At 37.6% G+C, this 13,112-nt stretch overlaps 1 protein-coding gene across 2 annotated transcripts in view; it reads right to left on the bottom strand.

Annotated features, from left to right (window-relative positions):
• The window catches only part of LIN7A (lin-7 cell polarity scaffold A), a 47,686-nt gene that overhangs the window by 15,042 nt on the left and 19,532 nt on the right, over window positions 1–13,112 (bottom strand). The gene's annotated exons all lie outside the window — the stretch shown is intronic.

Genomic DNA, 13,112 nt, shown 5'->3' on the forward strand with positions numbered 1-13,112 from the left:
AACAAATCCATTCTGCTGCCTCCTCTATGTACACAGAACACAAAAACTGAAAATCTCTTTGTTCTCAAACTGAGTAAGGTGGCACTTAAATCCTCCTGGTATGGAATACAGCTTCTTGTTCAATCCACAGTATGTGACGAGTCATTGAAATGGATTTATAAAATCTTTTTTTGCAATTCCTACTATTATCTGTACATCTGATTATATTTTTAACATATAGCAATTCTCCTGAATCTAATTTTGTCACCCTTAAGATGCCTGCATAAGATCTACTATAGATTTCTTTACTTAAACAAAGTATCAGTCAGTACAGAAAAAGACAAAGGCACAGATATGAAGTTAAAGCATTTGAAAATCTCCCCTTTAGGATATTTACTAAAGAAGTCTTTTAAAACAGTGACCTTTGTTGACTGTGACAGATGAGTCATTTTGAAAGACATCATTGTATAATATGAATGAGCTGAAGAAAGAAAATTAGCATATCACAGAATCACAGACTGGCTGAGGTTGGAAGTGACATGTGGAGGTCATCTCGTCCAACTGCCTTGCTCAAGCAGGGCCATCTAGAACCAGTTGCCCAGTACAATATCTAGATGGTTACTATATGTTACTAACTTGAAAAAGAGCTGCATGCCCATTTTTGTATGTATAGCTATTTCTTTTTTCAATGTCTGCAAGACTACATGGGTGTTTAAGTAGTATTATTTACTGACAGACTCCATAAGCAGTCTGATGGTCTAGTGCCTAGGGAAAAGAGCTTCCACAATTCACTAATAAAAGAGATTAAATTACAAGTGAAATGTCAATGTTTCAAGACACAAAGCTGCAGCTGAAAGGTAAATTGCAATGTTTCCGATAATTCCCACCCCCCCAGCAATTTCTACCAAAACTGTGAGTGTCTGTGTGCTGAATGTTCATTGGCTAAAGGCATGCTGCAGACAGGGGTTTGTTCACACAGATCTGATTTGTGCTGTAGAGCAAGACGTACTCAGCTTTGTTTTCTCTTTCCTGTGGTGCACAGAATACAACACTCCTGAAAGCAAGAATATAGATCTCAGACTTTTTCAGCTTCTGCAGGTAGTCTCCTCAGACATAATCTAAAGTTATTCTCCCACAGTACTCAAAGATTACAAAAGAGTGAGGGAGGTAAATTACAACTAGAAAACCTGAACATGGAAGTGAATCCTTCTTGTACTGTGGCAGCTCTCACAGGCACAGAGAAATGCACATTTTATTACTCCTCCTAGCAGGAGCTGTAGTGAGTCAGCTGCAGCAGGTATTATTGTTATGATGATGGTCCTCATCCCACGCATTCAGCTGGGAGGCAAAGCAGCTGGTTTAGGATTACTGGAGCGCAGGAAGGGGGACTGCCTTACAGGTACTTTAGGAGCTAGCTTCTTACCAAAAATTACTCCATATGGACTCATAAAAAAGCAGCAAGTTATTTAGGGCTGGGCTATTTAAGTCCATACAAAGCTGTAGAAGGTCCAGGAAAAACAGTGCATTTAGCAGCCTATTTTGTAAAGGTGGCTAGAAGCAGCATTCTGTTTATAACCTGAATGATGCAGCGTCTTTTCTGATGAACTCTCAAAGACAGAATTTAATTAAACAATTTTATTCCACTAACCCCTGCAAAAGGTGTTTAATGATTCATCCCCTGATGAAACATGTAATTCTAAGTACAACTGTACCTACAATAATGATGCTCAACTTTAATACAAGCTGATTTGAATACCAGAAGGGAAGAGGTATGAGGCAGAACTCATTTTACAGCAATGAACAAGTGCTCAGAAAGCCCTATAAACACAATCCAAGACAGATTACATTCCAATTCAGACCTGTGACTTAGCAGGCCCAGATAAAGTTTTCTGAAATTTCTAAGTGGGGAAGTGACCTTTTTTGACAATATTGGGGGTTTCTTAGCATGAGATAATATATATAAATAGTAGTGATCAACTGTGTTTCCCCAGTGCCTGCAGTATGTTAATAAAAAGACATAAAATGCTTCCTTCAAGAAGTCACAACCTAAGTAAGTGACTTAGGTAAATCATAGGTAAGCAGGTAAAAGGGTGAAATGAAGAAGAAACCTGCAAAAAGACTGATAAATTATTTTTAACATATATATTGGCATCATCTGGATTTAGTTCCTATAGCTCATTTGCCATATTTTTTGTTGCTTCAGTGTAGAAAAGAATTGTGTATCTATTTTTGGAACAAGACTTTCAAGGAAGGGAAGACAAGAGTCTGACAGACAGTACAGAGGGGAAAGTTAGCATGAGAATAACCAGAGCAAAGAGGACATAATTGGTTTCATTGTGCTTCTGTAGTCATGTCAATGGAACAGTGTACGTGTGTGCATCCTTGCAGAACTGATGCTAAGCTATAAAACAGAGATTGTTATTTACTCACACCTCAGTACTACACATCTGCCGTCAGCTAGCTGAATACCTGTCTTCCTAATTGCCTTCATATGTTGGAAAGGATGAAAAATATTTTCCCTTCTAAGATGTCAAGCAAAAAGAAGTGTCTTAATCAGTCTTTTACCATGGCAAGAAAAGCAGAAGATGCCTTTATTCAGCATGGCTGCTGGCCTCTCTTCTCCCCTCCTCTCAAAATCTGGAGCTGATTCTCAGGACTTCAGCCTCCTGATCTAAGACCCAATTTCATTTCACTTGGTGTGCATTAACCCGTTCCTCGGGCAGGCCAGGAGAATGCCCAGTCTTGTGACTGGGAGAAGTTACAGAGCAAAGGTGCACTGGAGAGCTGCAGACCTGTCCTCTGTGGTGCCTGTGAATACCTTGTTTCTGAAAGCAAACTGTCACCTGCAGCACAAATCAGCTGTGTCTCTCTCCCACTCTACTTTGTTTTCATAATTTTTGATTCTTTCACATTCTGTTTGGCATTTTTTCTTTATCCACAACCTCTTACCTGTATTTTCCATTCTTAATCCAATATATTTATGTTGGTAGAAAGGAATGCATTGGTTTGTATGCCTGGACAGACTCTCCTTGAGCTGTGCTTCAGCACTCAATTCAGATCATGCTTGACCACACCAATGAGCAAGGACATCTTAAGTGCTACAAAGATCAGGAGGGACTCTGGTAACCTTTAACCTCTTGCACAACCTAAGCCATGGAATCTTACTTGGCAATTTCTTACACCAGTCACCATTTTTCATTGAGCTACAGACTTTTCAGAACTCAAGAGTTTTCAGAATCTCTGCCCTTCGTGGTAGGTTTGCTGACATCTCAAACGGTATTTGCTTTTCTACAAAATTACTCACAAACAGATCTAATTTTCCACCTAAGATGACAGCTGAACAGATGAGGGCATTAAAAAAAGGAAACAAGTCAAACACAACCAAAAGTGGGTATATCAGCAGCATGGAGGTATGCAGCTGACTCAACTACACTTCCTCTTTCATAATTCCTCTTTCTTAACGACTTTTTACATCTGAAATCTTACTCAAGCTCAAAAGGAAGGCAACAATGTTTTGCATGTCTTGAACATCAGATGGAATTTCTGGTTTTGTGGCTGTGTCCTGATTTTTAAAAATTATTTCATGTGATAAGCATGCTTGGGAAAGCACATCTATATCTTTGAGAGCATGTCTTCTCCACCAGGGCTACAGCCTCTAGCTAAGATACTGGACTAAACACTGTCATACACCATAGCTCAGAAGACAATAGTTCCACAGGGCAGTTGATTTTGTCTTCTATCAATCAACTTGACTCAAAAAATATTAACATTGTTTTTTCATTGTGTTAATAGCTACTTTTATCTTTGGTAGTTAATTTTAAAAAATCAGGGAAGAGACTATTCTGAATGACTGAAAAGCAAGAGAACTTGAGAAGACTTTCTAAACAGCAGTCCTTGTGAAGGACAGAACCCCAGAAAACCACTTGAGGTTGTGGAAGAATGTCATGGATGCCATGTATACACACAACAAAATCAGATTCTTCTTAAACAAGATTCTTTGAGCAAATGAATCACAGAAGTCTATTTTGTTATGGGACTCTGATAGGTATTTGAGTAATCCCAACAGAAGCAGAATTAGGCAACCTTACAGCCATGCTCACAGTGTATATACTGTAAATAATCTTCAGTCTGTCCCTGAGTGCAAGCTGACAAGAGCTCTCCTTTCATCAATGTGAACAGGACAAGTCGCTAGATACCTGTGAGTATGGGGAGGTCAAAATGGCTGAAAAGCACCTTTGAGAGTAAGGAATGTCATACACTTTATTGCTCTTACTGGAAGCATCAACATGTCTGTATTATGTAAGTTGTTGCCTGCAGCTACTGAATTTCGACAACTGAATTTGAAAAAGCTGCTTTGTGACAACTAGTCTGTATTAATGAGCTATTTATATCAGACAGAATGTGGTCATTCAAGGTTGCAGGAATTCTGAATATTTTTACATGATAAGCTCTCATTAGCCTTTGAGCAGTTACATATTTGCATTGGGAAAACCACTGGTGTCTATTTTCAAAACCAAACTTCGCATCATTTTCACAATTATTGCAACAATCCCGTTTCCATGAAGTAAAACTGCATGGATGTTGCCACATGATGCTACAGGGATGCTAATCCATTAAAAAAGCTCAAACCTGTAAGTGAAATCCAGTCCTGTTTAACAACTTGAGGAGATGGAACAGTTTCATTTCACACCATGAGGAAGAAATATTACTGATGTTGGCTTTAACATTTTCATTGAGGATATTTTATTTAAATGTTTCCTTCTTTGGGGGATGGGGGTTATGGACGAAACTAGGTCAGTTCTACCAAAGTGAAAAACTGATCCGAATATTGATGCATTATTAAGCTGTCCTTAGGCAGTAGGAAAAAACCAGCATGGGCCTGAGACATTGTTAAAAATAAATTAAGTATAATCGCTGCAAAGGCATAATATTTTAATTTAGGGTGACATACTTCATGAAGGCTCAAGTTAAAATGGAATTTTTTTCTTTTTTTTTTTAATGTGGAAAATGGTGGTGTGCTCTCTGCCCTGACAGTATCTGTGGTGGTGTCGGAGAGCTGACCCAAGTTTTGGTCCCTGAGCTTTTGCCATATGATGCTGCGTCTGTCCAAGAAACAACCCAACAGGGGTTAGAGGCTGGGGCCAGAATCTCTTTCCTCCCTTATGTGCGAGCAGAAGAATGTAGCAGATGTACCAGCAAACGCATGCTGTGACATCCTCTGTACTCATTGGGGGAGTCAATTGAAACATGCCTGGTGTTGCTGTTAGGACACACAGGACCTCTGTGTGCCCCCCTCTTCCCTCCAGTGTCAGTTCTGTCTGGAGTCATCACTGACACTGTAAAGTCAATAGGAAGTTGCTTCACACCCTTTTAAGAATAAGGAAAAATACACTTTTATTTGCAAGTAAAAATTACTTAGATGAGGAACAAGAAAAATATAACTGAGATGAGGAACACGAAAAATATAACTGGATCGTTTAGTTCATTTCATATCCCTTACACCCTGTTCTGTACTCTGCTCTACCTCAATGGGAACTATGATCTGGCATCTTTAAAACAGTGTTACACATGTTGCAGAAATTGTATCCTTTGCAATCACTAAACCATAGCAAATTACTGTCCTAAAAGTCTCTTTTGCTGCGTCTACTGCAATATACTGGGATAAAAAGAAATACCAATGTGTGATTAGTTAATTCCTGTAAGACCAGTCGGAACTCACAGCTTGTAATTTAAAACTCTCTCTTAGACCTCACTGCCAGTTACCTTTGAGTTCAAAAATACGCTAAGCATTAATAAACACTAATTTCCCTCATTTTATCAATAAGTCTGTTGAGGCTGACATATGCAACAGCCATATTCCAAACTTTAACAGATTTGTCAAAACCCTGCCAAAATGAGCACCTGGATGAACCATGACATCACCATGCAAGCTCATCTCAAATGTTCCTGTCAAGCTGAGAAAGCAGGGAGAAGGAAGGAAACTACTGATGCATCTTGTTTTAAATGCCAACAAAAATATAGCTAAAATGGAGTTTTAAAACAGTTTTACTATTTCTTTTATTTTCTGAAGGCAGAATTTAAAAAATGGAGATTGAGCAGCATATCTCAGGAGTCTCATCAGTGACATCAGTTAAGTGGCAGCAGAGGGATACTGAGGCTCCATCAAGGAAAAAAAATGGTGCAGTGGCTTCCAACAACCTGTCACTCATTAATATTACTTGGTAGTTAACCTTGCTGCTGATTTCTCTCAAGAGCAAGAAGCAGGCTTGAGACAAACTGCAGCAGAGGCTATTCTGTTTATTCTGAAGAATTTTATGTAATCAAATAGGATACTGCAACAATACACTGATAATGTGAGCAAACAAAAAAGATGCTGAGATGCACCACACATGTTCCACTGGAGTCACCTTCTGTAGCACACATCTGCAGCTGTGTGCTTAAATGAAAACATCACCTGAGCACCATTCAGAGAGTTTTAGTAAATATGATACAGCCACCCAGATAAACGGTAACATGAACAAGATATGTCATCGTTTTGATCCTGCTGCAGGACTTTTGCATCACTAAAGCACTTATTTATATGTTGTAAAAGGCACAGTTACACAAGCAGAGCGTAAGTATGACTAGATATATAGCCACCAGCCAACTCTAAAAATTGATCTTTACTCAAAACCAATGGGAGAAAGCACTCATTAAAGACCGATGATACAGTCTGGTCCCAGATTCTGGGGTACTCTGTCCGTGAAATCTATGTATTAAGCTCTAGGCAGCTAACAAAAAAAGTGACAATAGCAGCTGTTTTAAATCTCCTGCAGTGAAGTCATGAAAGTGGCAGGGACTTAGTAATTGCACAGAGACTAAATAATGCCTTCTCTCAGATAATGCTTGGGCAGCTTGGTAAATTCATATAATTGCCATTAATGAAAGCCATCTGCTGAATTACAAGGTAATTATTTCCAAAAGTTCTCATTCATGCCATCTAGGGCTTGTGAGCAACAGAGTAATGCTTCAATCACTTAAGGTAAAATGGCAAATGAAATTTCATTGTTTTTCAAAATTTGAGTAATTTCTGATTACATTCACCCTAAAAAATAGCATATATTTTAACACAGTAGGGAAATGAAAAAAAAAGTTCTGTGTTTACTGCCCACTTAAACTTTTCTGCTGAACTTTCGCAATGCCTAATCCAGCATGGTGGCAAGACAAAGAGCAGAAAGCTCATATTTAGAAATCTAATTTTTTATTATCTAATTTACATACATTAAAAATCCCTCTTCCAACTCATTATTATGGATACAGTACCTGCAACCATGAGGCAAAAAGTAAAATTCTGTAAAACACGAATACATTACTACTGTGCCATACCATCATATTACAGTGAAGCTAAGTAATGCCCTTTCCTAAAAGTGATGGAAGTACTCTTTTAGTAGAAACTTTTATCATTATTTTAGGTGGCTTTTCATTGCTGGGACTGTGGTAATTAAAAAGGGATGGAAAGGTACAGTAGAAAATTCTTGCAAATGCAACACAGCCCCAGAATTGAGGTAAACTGAAGTGTTTGGCTGCCATTATAATCCACTCCAATATAAAAAAAATTAATAAAATGCTGAAACTTTACAACTAGCATCCGGGAATACAATTTTTAATGAAAAGTTACAAATAAATCAATGCCTAAGCATGCAAAAATCTGAATTAAATTGGTCGATTTGCACGATTCTGTATTTGCTACTGCATGAGTGCTAATACTAAACTAATGGTGCAGTAATTCTGAATAAACTATCAGGAACACTAGAACAAGTTATAACAAGGTATCAGATTAGCCTAAGGAGAACTTTGCTTCCCAGCCAGTCTAATGAGGCATCATGCTAATACAACCATACTGTTTTTGTGACCTGAGCTACAAATGGGAGCTGATAAATCTTGGTTGCTTTACTCCTATGTGTTGTCCTATTGCCCTTTTGTTTACTAATTGCCTTATTAGTAAGTCTGACATATCACTTATGCTCAATCCTGACCAACAGTTCGGTTTGCATGGGTAAATGTGACGGCAGGGGATCTTTAGATGTCAGGCTTCCCACTGAGCTTTAATCACAATTCTGTGCTGTGAATTATAGCAGTAAGTCTTCTCAATAATTTTTTTTTTCCAAGCTTGCATCTTATAATTTAAAAACTTCAAAAGCTGGGCTAACCCTGAGGAGATGAAAGACTGACTGGAAATGTATTTCTCCTCCTGTAACAAATATGCAACTCCCAGTGGAAATAAAAGGTTAACACAGGGCGGGATTGGGACTCTGGGGTTTACCTTAGTGCCAACTAAGAGAATCTGGCCTGGTGAACCTCCATTTCTGCAAGGACTCATGAGGCAGAAGACATTGAAATTCTGCTTTCAGAGGCTAGGTCTGGGATGTGGTGGAACAGCATTATAATGCAAAGCGAACAAACAAATTTTGAGATTCTTGAAACACAATGAAAACAGGTCTTTAAATGGCTCCTACATTAAAGTCCTAAATTAATAATTTAATAAAAGAATTAATGAGAATTTTTGCCTGAGTCCAGCTAATACCCAGATTGTTATATTCAGCACAGCCCTGTAAAAATGGAGTACACCACCACACTGGGACATCTGAAGTGAACGAACATCTAAGGATTCCAGCCAGCCTTCTGCTGTCACACATGGCATCAGAGTATAGTGATAAGCACACTACCACCAGAGTCAGTTTTCACTGCCCAGCAGCCTTCTTCTGGTCCCCTTAATATTTCCAAAGACATATATCAGGGTTAATAATTAAAAGTGCAGGTGGACAGCTTGAGGAAATGACCAGATAAAGACACACTGCACATTCGCAGCACTGGCATTCTGGGTATTCAGATCACTAAGGCATGGAAATGAAAATTATTAATTAAAGGAAATCATTCCAATATATTGACAAGGCTTATTAAACTATCCTACCTAATATATAATGAAACTATGTTTTTAATACTATACAATATAAGCAATTATATCTTTAAAGTAACTAGGGAGCATCAGGACCTCAAAAAAATGGGTTGGTGTTCTGCTACTGCCATTTTTATGCCTGTAAGTCAATAGGGGTCTTTAAATCTCCAGGATGCTCTGTCTATAAGATAGTTTTATAGCAAGCTTAAAAAAGTTTTAACTACTGAGGTAGAAACTGAACTATTTTCAAAGACAACATGCTTTCCCACTAATTTCATACAGAATGCACAAGAGTAGAGTATATTGTATTGAGTGCTCCTCCTTTGTCAATGACTGAGTTCTACAGAATTGCTTTTCTGTGATGACCTGATATTTTGGTGGAAATCATAATAATATAAAATAATGGTTACTTTTGTGTGTCTTGTTGCCATACCACATTTTTATCTGATTAATTTTGGTATTGCTTCACCATAGGCATTGCCTAGTCAGATCTTCTTTCAAATAATATCCACACAGAAAAACTTTAGATTTAACATTGAAATGGGAGATTGAGTAGCAAAGGCAGACTGGGAGAAAAGTGAGATACACCGAATATTACATATTTAACACACAGAAACAGAAATCAGGGAATCAACTTCAAAGAAAACTCTGCTCACCAGGAGATGCAAGTGTTTATCAAGCTGTATTGTAATTCTCCTGGTGCTTGAGCACCAATTATCAGATGTTAGCAGTAAACAATATCCACATAAGCTGCTAAGGCACATCACATTTTCCTGCTGATGATCCATTGTGTTTTGCTCAGTTGTTTATTCTATCATCTAGGCCCACAGGTCTTTAAGTGTTTCTTGCCAGACCAGAAATCCACCTTATTTTACAGTTCTTATAACTTCCTTTTGCTGACTTTTAAGAATTAAAAGTAACTTTATCAATTAGGTTGTCTGGTTTTATGTTGCATGTGAATATAACTTCTCAATAGCTCAATTATGCATTCACTTTCACAGCCCTTTATTTATTCCAGTAACTCCCTGGAAATCAGATGACTACAACACAGCAACAGCTTTGAATAAACAACAAAAACATTTAGAAGAGCAAGGGATTTAATGGTATAATGGACAAGATTTGTGCAAGTTTTATCAGATGACAAAGCTATAGAAGGCTAATTAATCTTCATGTATCTAGGGAGCTTTTAAAATAAGTAATTTTAAAACACAATTAAATTTTTTTCCAAATTGATTTTTAGTGTGATCAGACTTTGGTTAACTTGTTTTCTGCTCTAGGGGTCTTCAGGTGAAAAGGAAATACTGAGGCCATTATATACTTCAATTATTTCCATTGTGTTTTCAGCACTAATACATATTCCTGCCTAGTGCCAGACAGAGTATTTCTGTTGGTGGTACTTATATTTAGCCAAGTGAGAACCATTAATCACGATTTCCTAACATAGCATCCTTGAAAAATGCTAAAGTACTTCTATTTAAATTTCATTCACTCAGTCACTTTTTAAAAAAATTGTTTCTATGGATTATTAGTGTAGGGATTTGAAATTTGATTTACTAAATAGATTCCCATAAATACAATTAATTACAGCCATTAGATAGATTCCTACACATTATATTGGAATGTATGTCATCTAATAATGTATCTCATACTTTTCAAGGCTAATGGCTCATAAAAGTGACTGCTTGCTTCTCTGTTCCTACTTGTAGAAGGGACAAGTCACATTCAGTCAGTACAGTGCAGATTATCTTTCATCTTTGATCCTTTCACCTACACTCAGCCCAATGCTGAGTTTCTGTGGGACATATTTTAACAACGAAACTCACTGGACAGTTAAGTTTCCATAATTTCTTAGACTGGGAAATTTTTATTTTCCAGTGTTACTCCATTATGGTGGTTATAGGACTACAAAAGGCAGCTTTAATCTCTTTTACTAGATTTCCTGATGAAAGAAAATTAGGCTCAGATCTTGCCTTATAAAATGAACACACCACACTGCAGATCTGAGTATCTGCATATATATAATAAGCAGCCGCTTTCAGAATTTGCATACTAACACAAAGCCTGCCTCCTCATCCCATTTTGATTACTCCTACCTACAGCTCACACTTGGTCTGCTTCACTCCCACTTTTCTCATTATTTCCAACTGACTGCTGTGCTTTCTCTTGTAATGTCAACAACTTTTCTCCTCTAGTCTGTGTAGGTGCTAATAAAGAAAATTAAAATCTAGTCACCACACTCTCACAGCTTGCACTAAGATAGAAAAAGATAAACAATGGGTGAGAACATTTGTAGAGAAATTTCTGTTTAGCCTTAGCTACTCAAACTCAAACACACTCACAAAAATCTGTGCCGTTCAATAAACTTCAGCGTACATGAAGGACATGCAAGAAGGGCATCCCTGATAAACAACACAACACAACACAGCTCAGCTATCCTCCCAGCCCTTGTTGCACTGCTTGGAGATATCTAACAATGTAATGTGACCAAAATATACCATCCTTTTATGATTTTTTTTTTAATATCGAAGCAATTATTTTGTGAGATTTCCAACACCTCTTCAGCTGGTGGAAAAAAAGAGAGCTACAGTCTAAATATTAGCCAAGGACTTAATGTATCTGAAAAGAGAAGCCATGTGCTGAACAACCTTAAGTACTCACAATGTACATTTGTCAATCCTCCCACTCTCCCTAAATGTAAAGATTTATTATTTCGCCTTTTATATTTGAAATATTTTTTCTAAAAAAAGATTTACACACATAGAGGTGAATGGTACAAATATTTTGGGTGTAGAAATTTTGTTCTCTGCTAGTGATATATTAGAAAGATAGGCTCTATACATATTTAATTAGAAATACTTTTTTTTTGTTTATTAAGTTGGTAGAACTGTTTATTAATCATCACTCAATTCTTGTGTAACAACTAGCTCCAGGCTTCTTGGAATGTATATTATTTGGCTATAAGAATCTAACATGAATTAGATAGTCTGTCACGTGCAGGTTGTCTTTACACAATACTCTATAAAGTCCTTTTGTGACACTCAGATGATTTTTCAAAATCTACTTTCAGTTCACTGAACTGAGAGTGCATTTTTCTAAGCCAGTTTCCTAGTTCTTAAATTTTGTGTTTGCTTCTGCTAAAACTGTTTTCCAAAGACTAATATAAATTTGTTAAGATTTCACTGGTGAGGCTCTAAAAATTCAAAGCTGCCTTTAAGAATTGGAGTACCAGGCTCTGCTATCTCAAAAAACCCCCCAAACAATCCCACAACTTTTCTATGCTCTGTGGTTACTTAAAGAAGCATTTAGTTTGATTAAATAAAAGGACTAGTCAGAATATCAGCTTTGGAGGGTACACAGTGCCATTATTTATTGTTAGGGAACACTATTCCCTTTAAAAAGCCTTGAAAACTGTAATTTAATTAGGTGAAAGTCTCTCTCTGATTCTCACATTGAAGAATATATTTCATAAAACAAAGAGTGTGTTCCATTTTGCTTATTAAACTAATGTCTGTTCATCTCTGTTTTCCTTCCAACCACTCAGTAGTCCACTCAATCAATCTGCTGCTGTTGCCTAGTTATCAGTTCAATTTTGCTACCATTGATAGAACATCAGATTCCCCACTGATTTCAGCAACAAAAGATTACTTCCAGGCAGTAGACAGATAAACTGAAACAGAAGTTCTTACAGATTTTCTACTAAAAAGATGTTGCCTTCATTAGGGCATTTAGAACTGCTTCTGTTTGGCAGGCTAAGAGCCCTTGGTTTAGTAGGTAAAACGTCTGACATGATGTTGTATTAAATCATGTTTTCTTGTCTAAGAAACTGCCAACAGAAGTGTTCATCATTTAACTGTTTTAAAGATACTGCTTGTATGCATGCAGGAAGTGTGGTACATCTTCTCTAGCTTGACTAGAAGAAAACAATTATCATTTCTCTACTGTTGGGCAGAGCTTAGAAGGCCCTGGCCACAGCTGGTAGGGGAATGACTGCAGTTCTCAGCAGTCTGACAAGGATTTCTGACACGAGGAGCAAAGCCCACTGGGACCTGACCACTGACTTCAAAGGTAAGATTCCAGTCAGCTTCAGCTAACTTCAGCCTTGCCCCTTTTGGCTGTCACTGCATTCTGATTCTATCAGCACCACCCTATCATGGCTGAGCTCAAAGGAGAGCTGACCCAACCTGGCATGTGCCCATGC

Source organism: Lichenostomus cassidix, chromosome 1Aa (genome assembly GCF_008360975.1).
Source record: "Lichenostomus cassidix isolate B80296 chromosome 1Aa, HeHo_3.0, whole genome shotgun sequence".
NCBI classification, from domain to species: Eukaryota; Metazoa; Chordata; class Aves; order Passeriformes; family Meliphagidae; genus Lichenostomus; species Lichenostomus cassidix.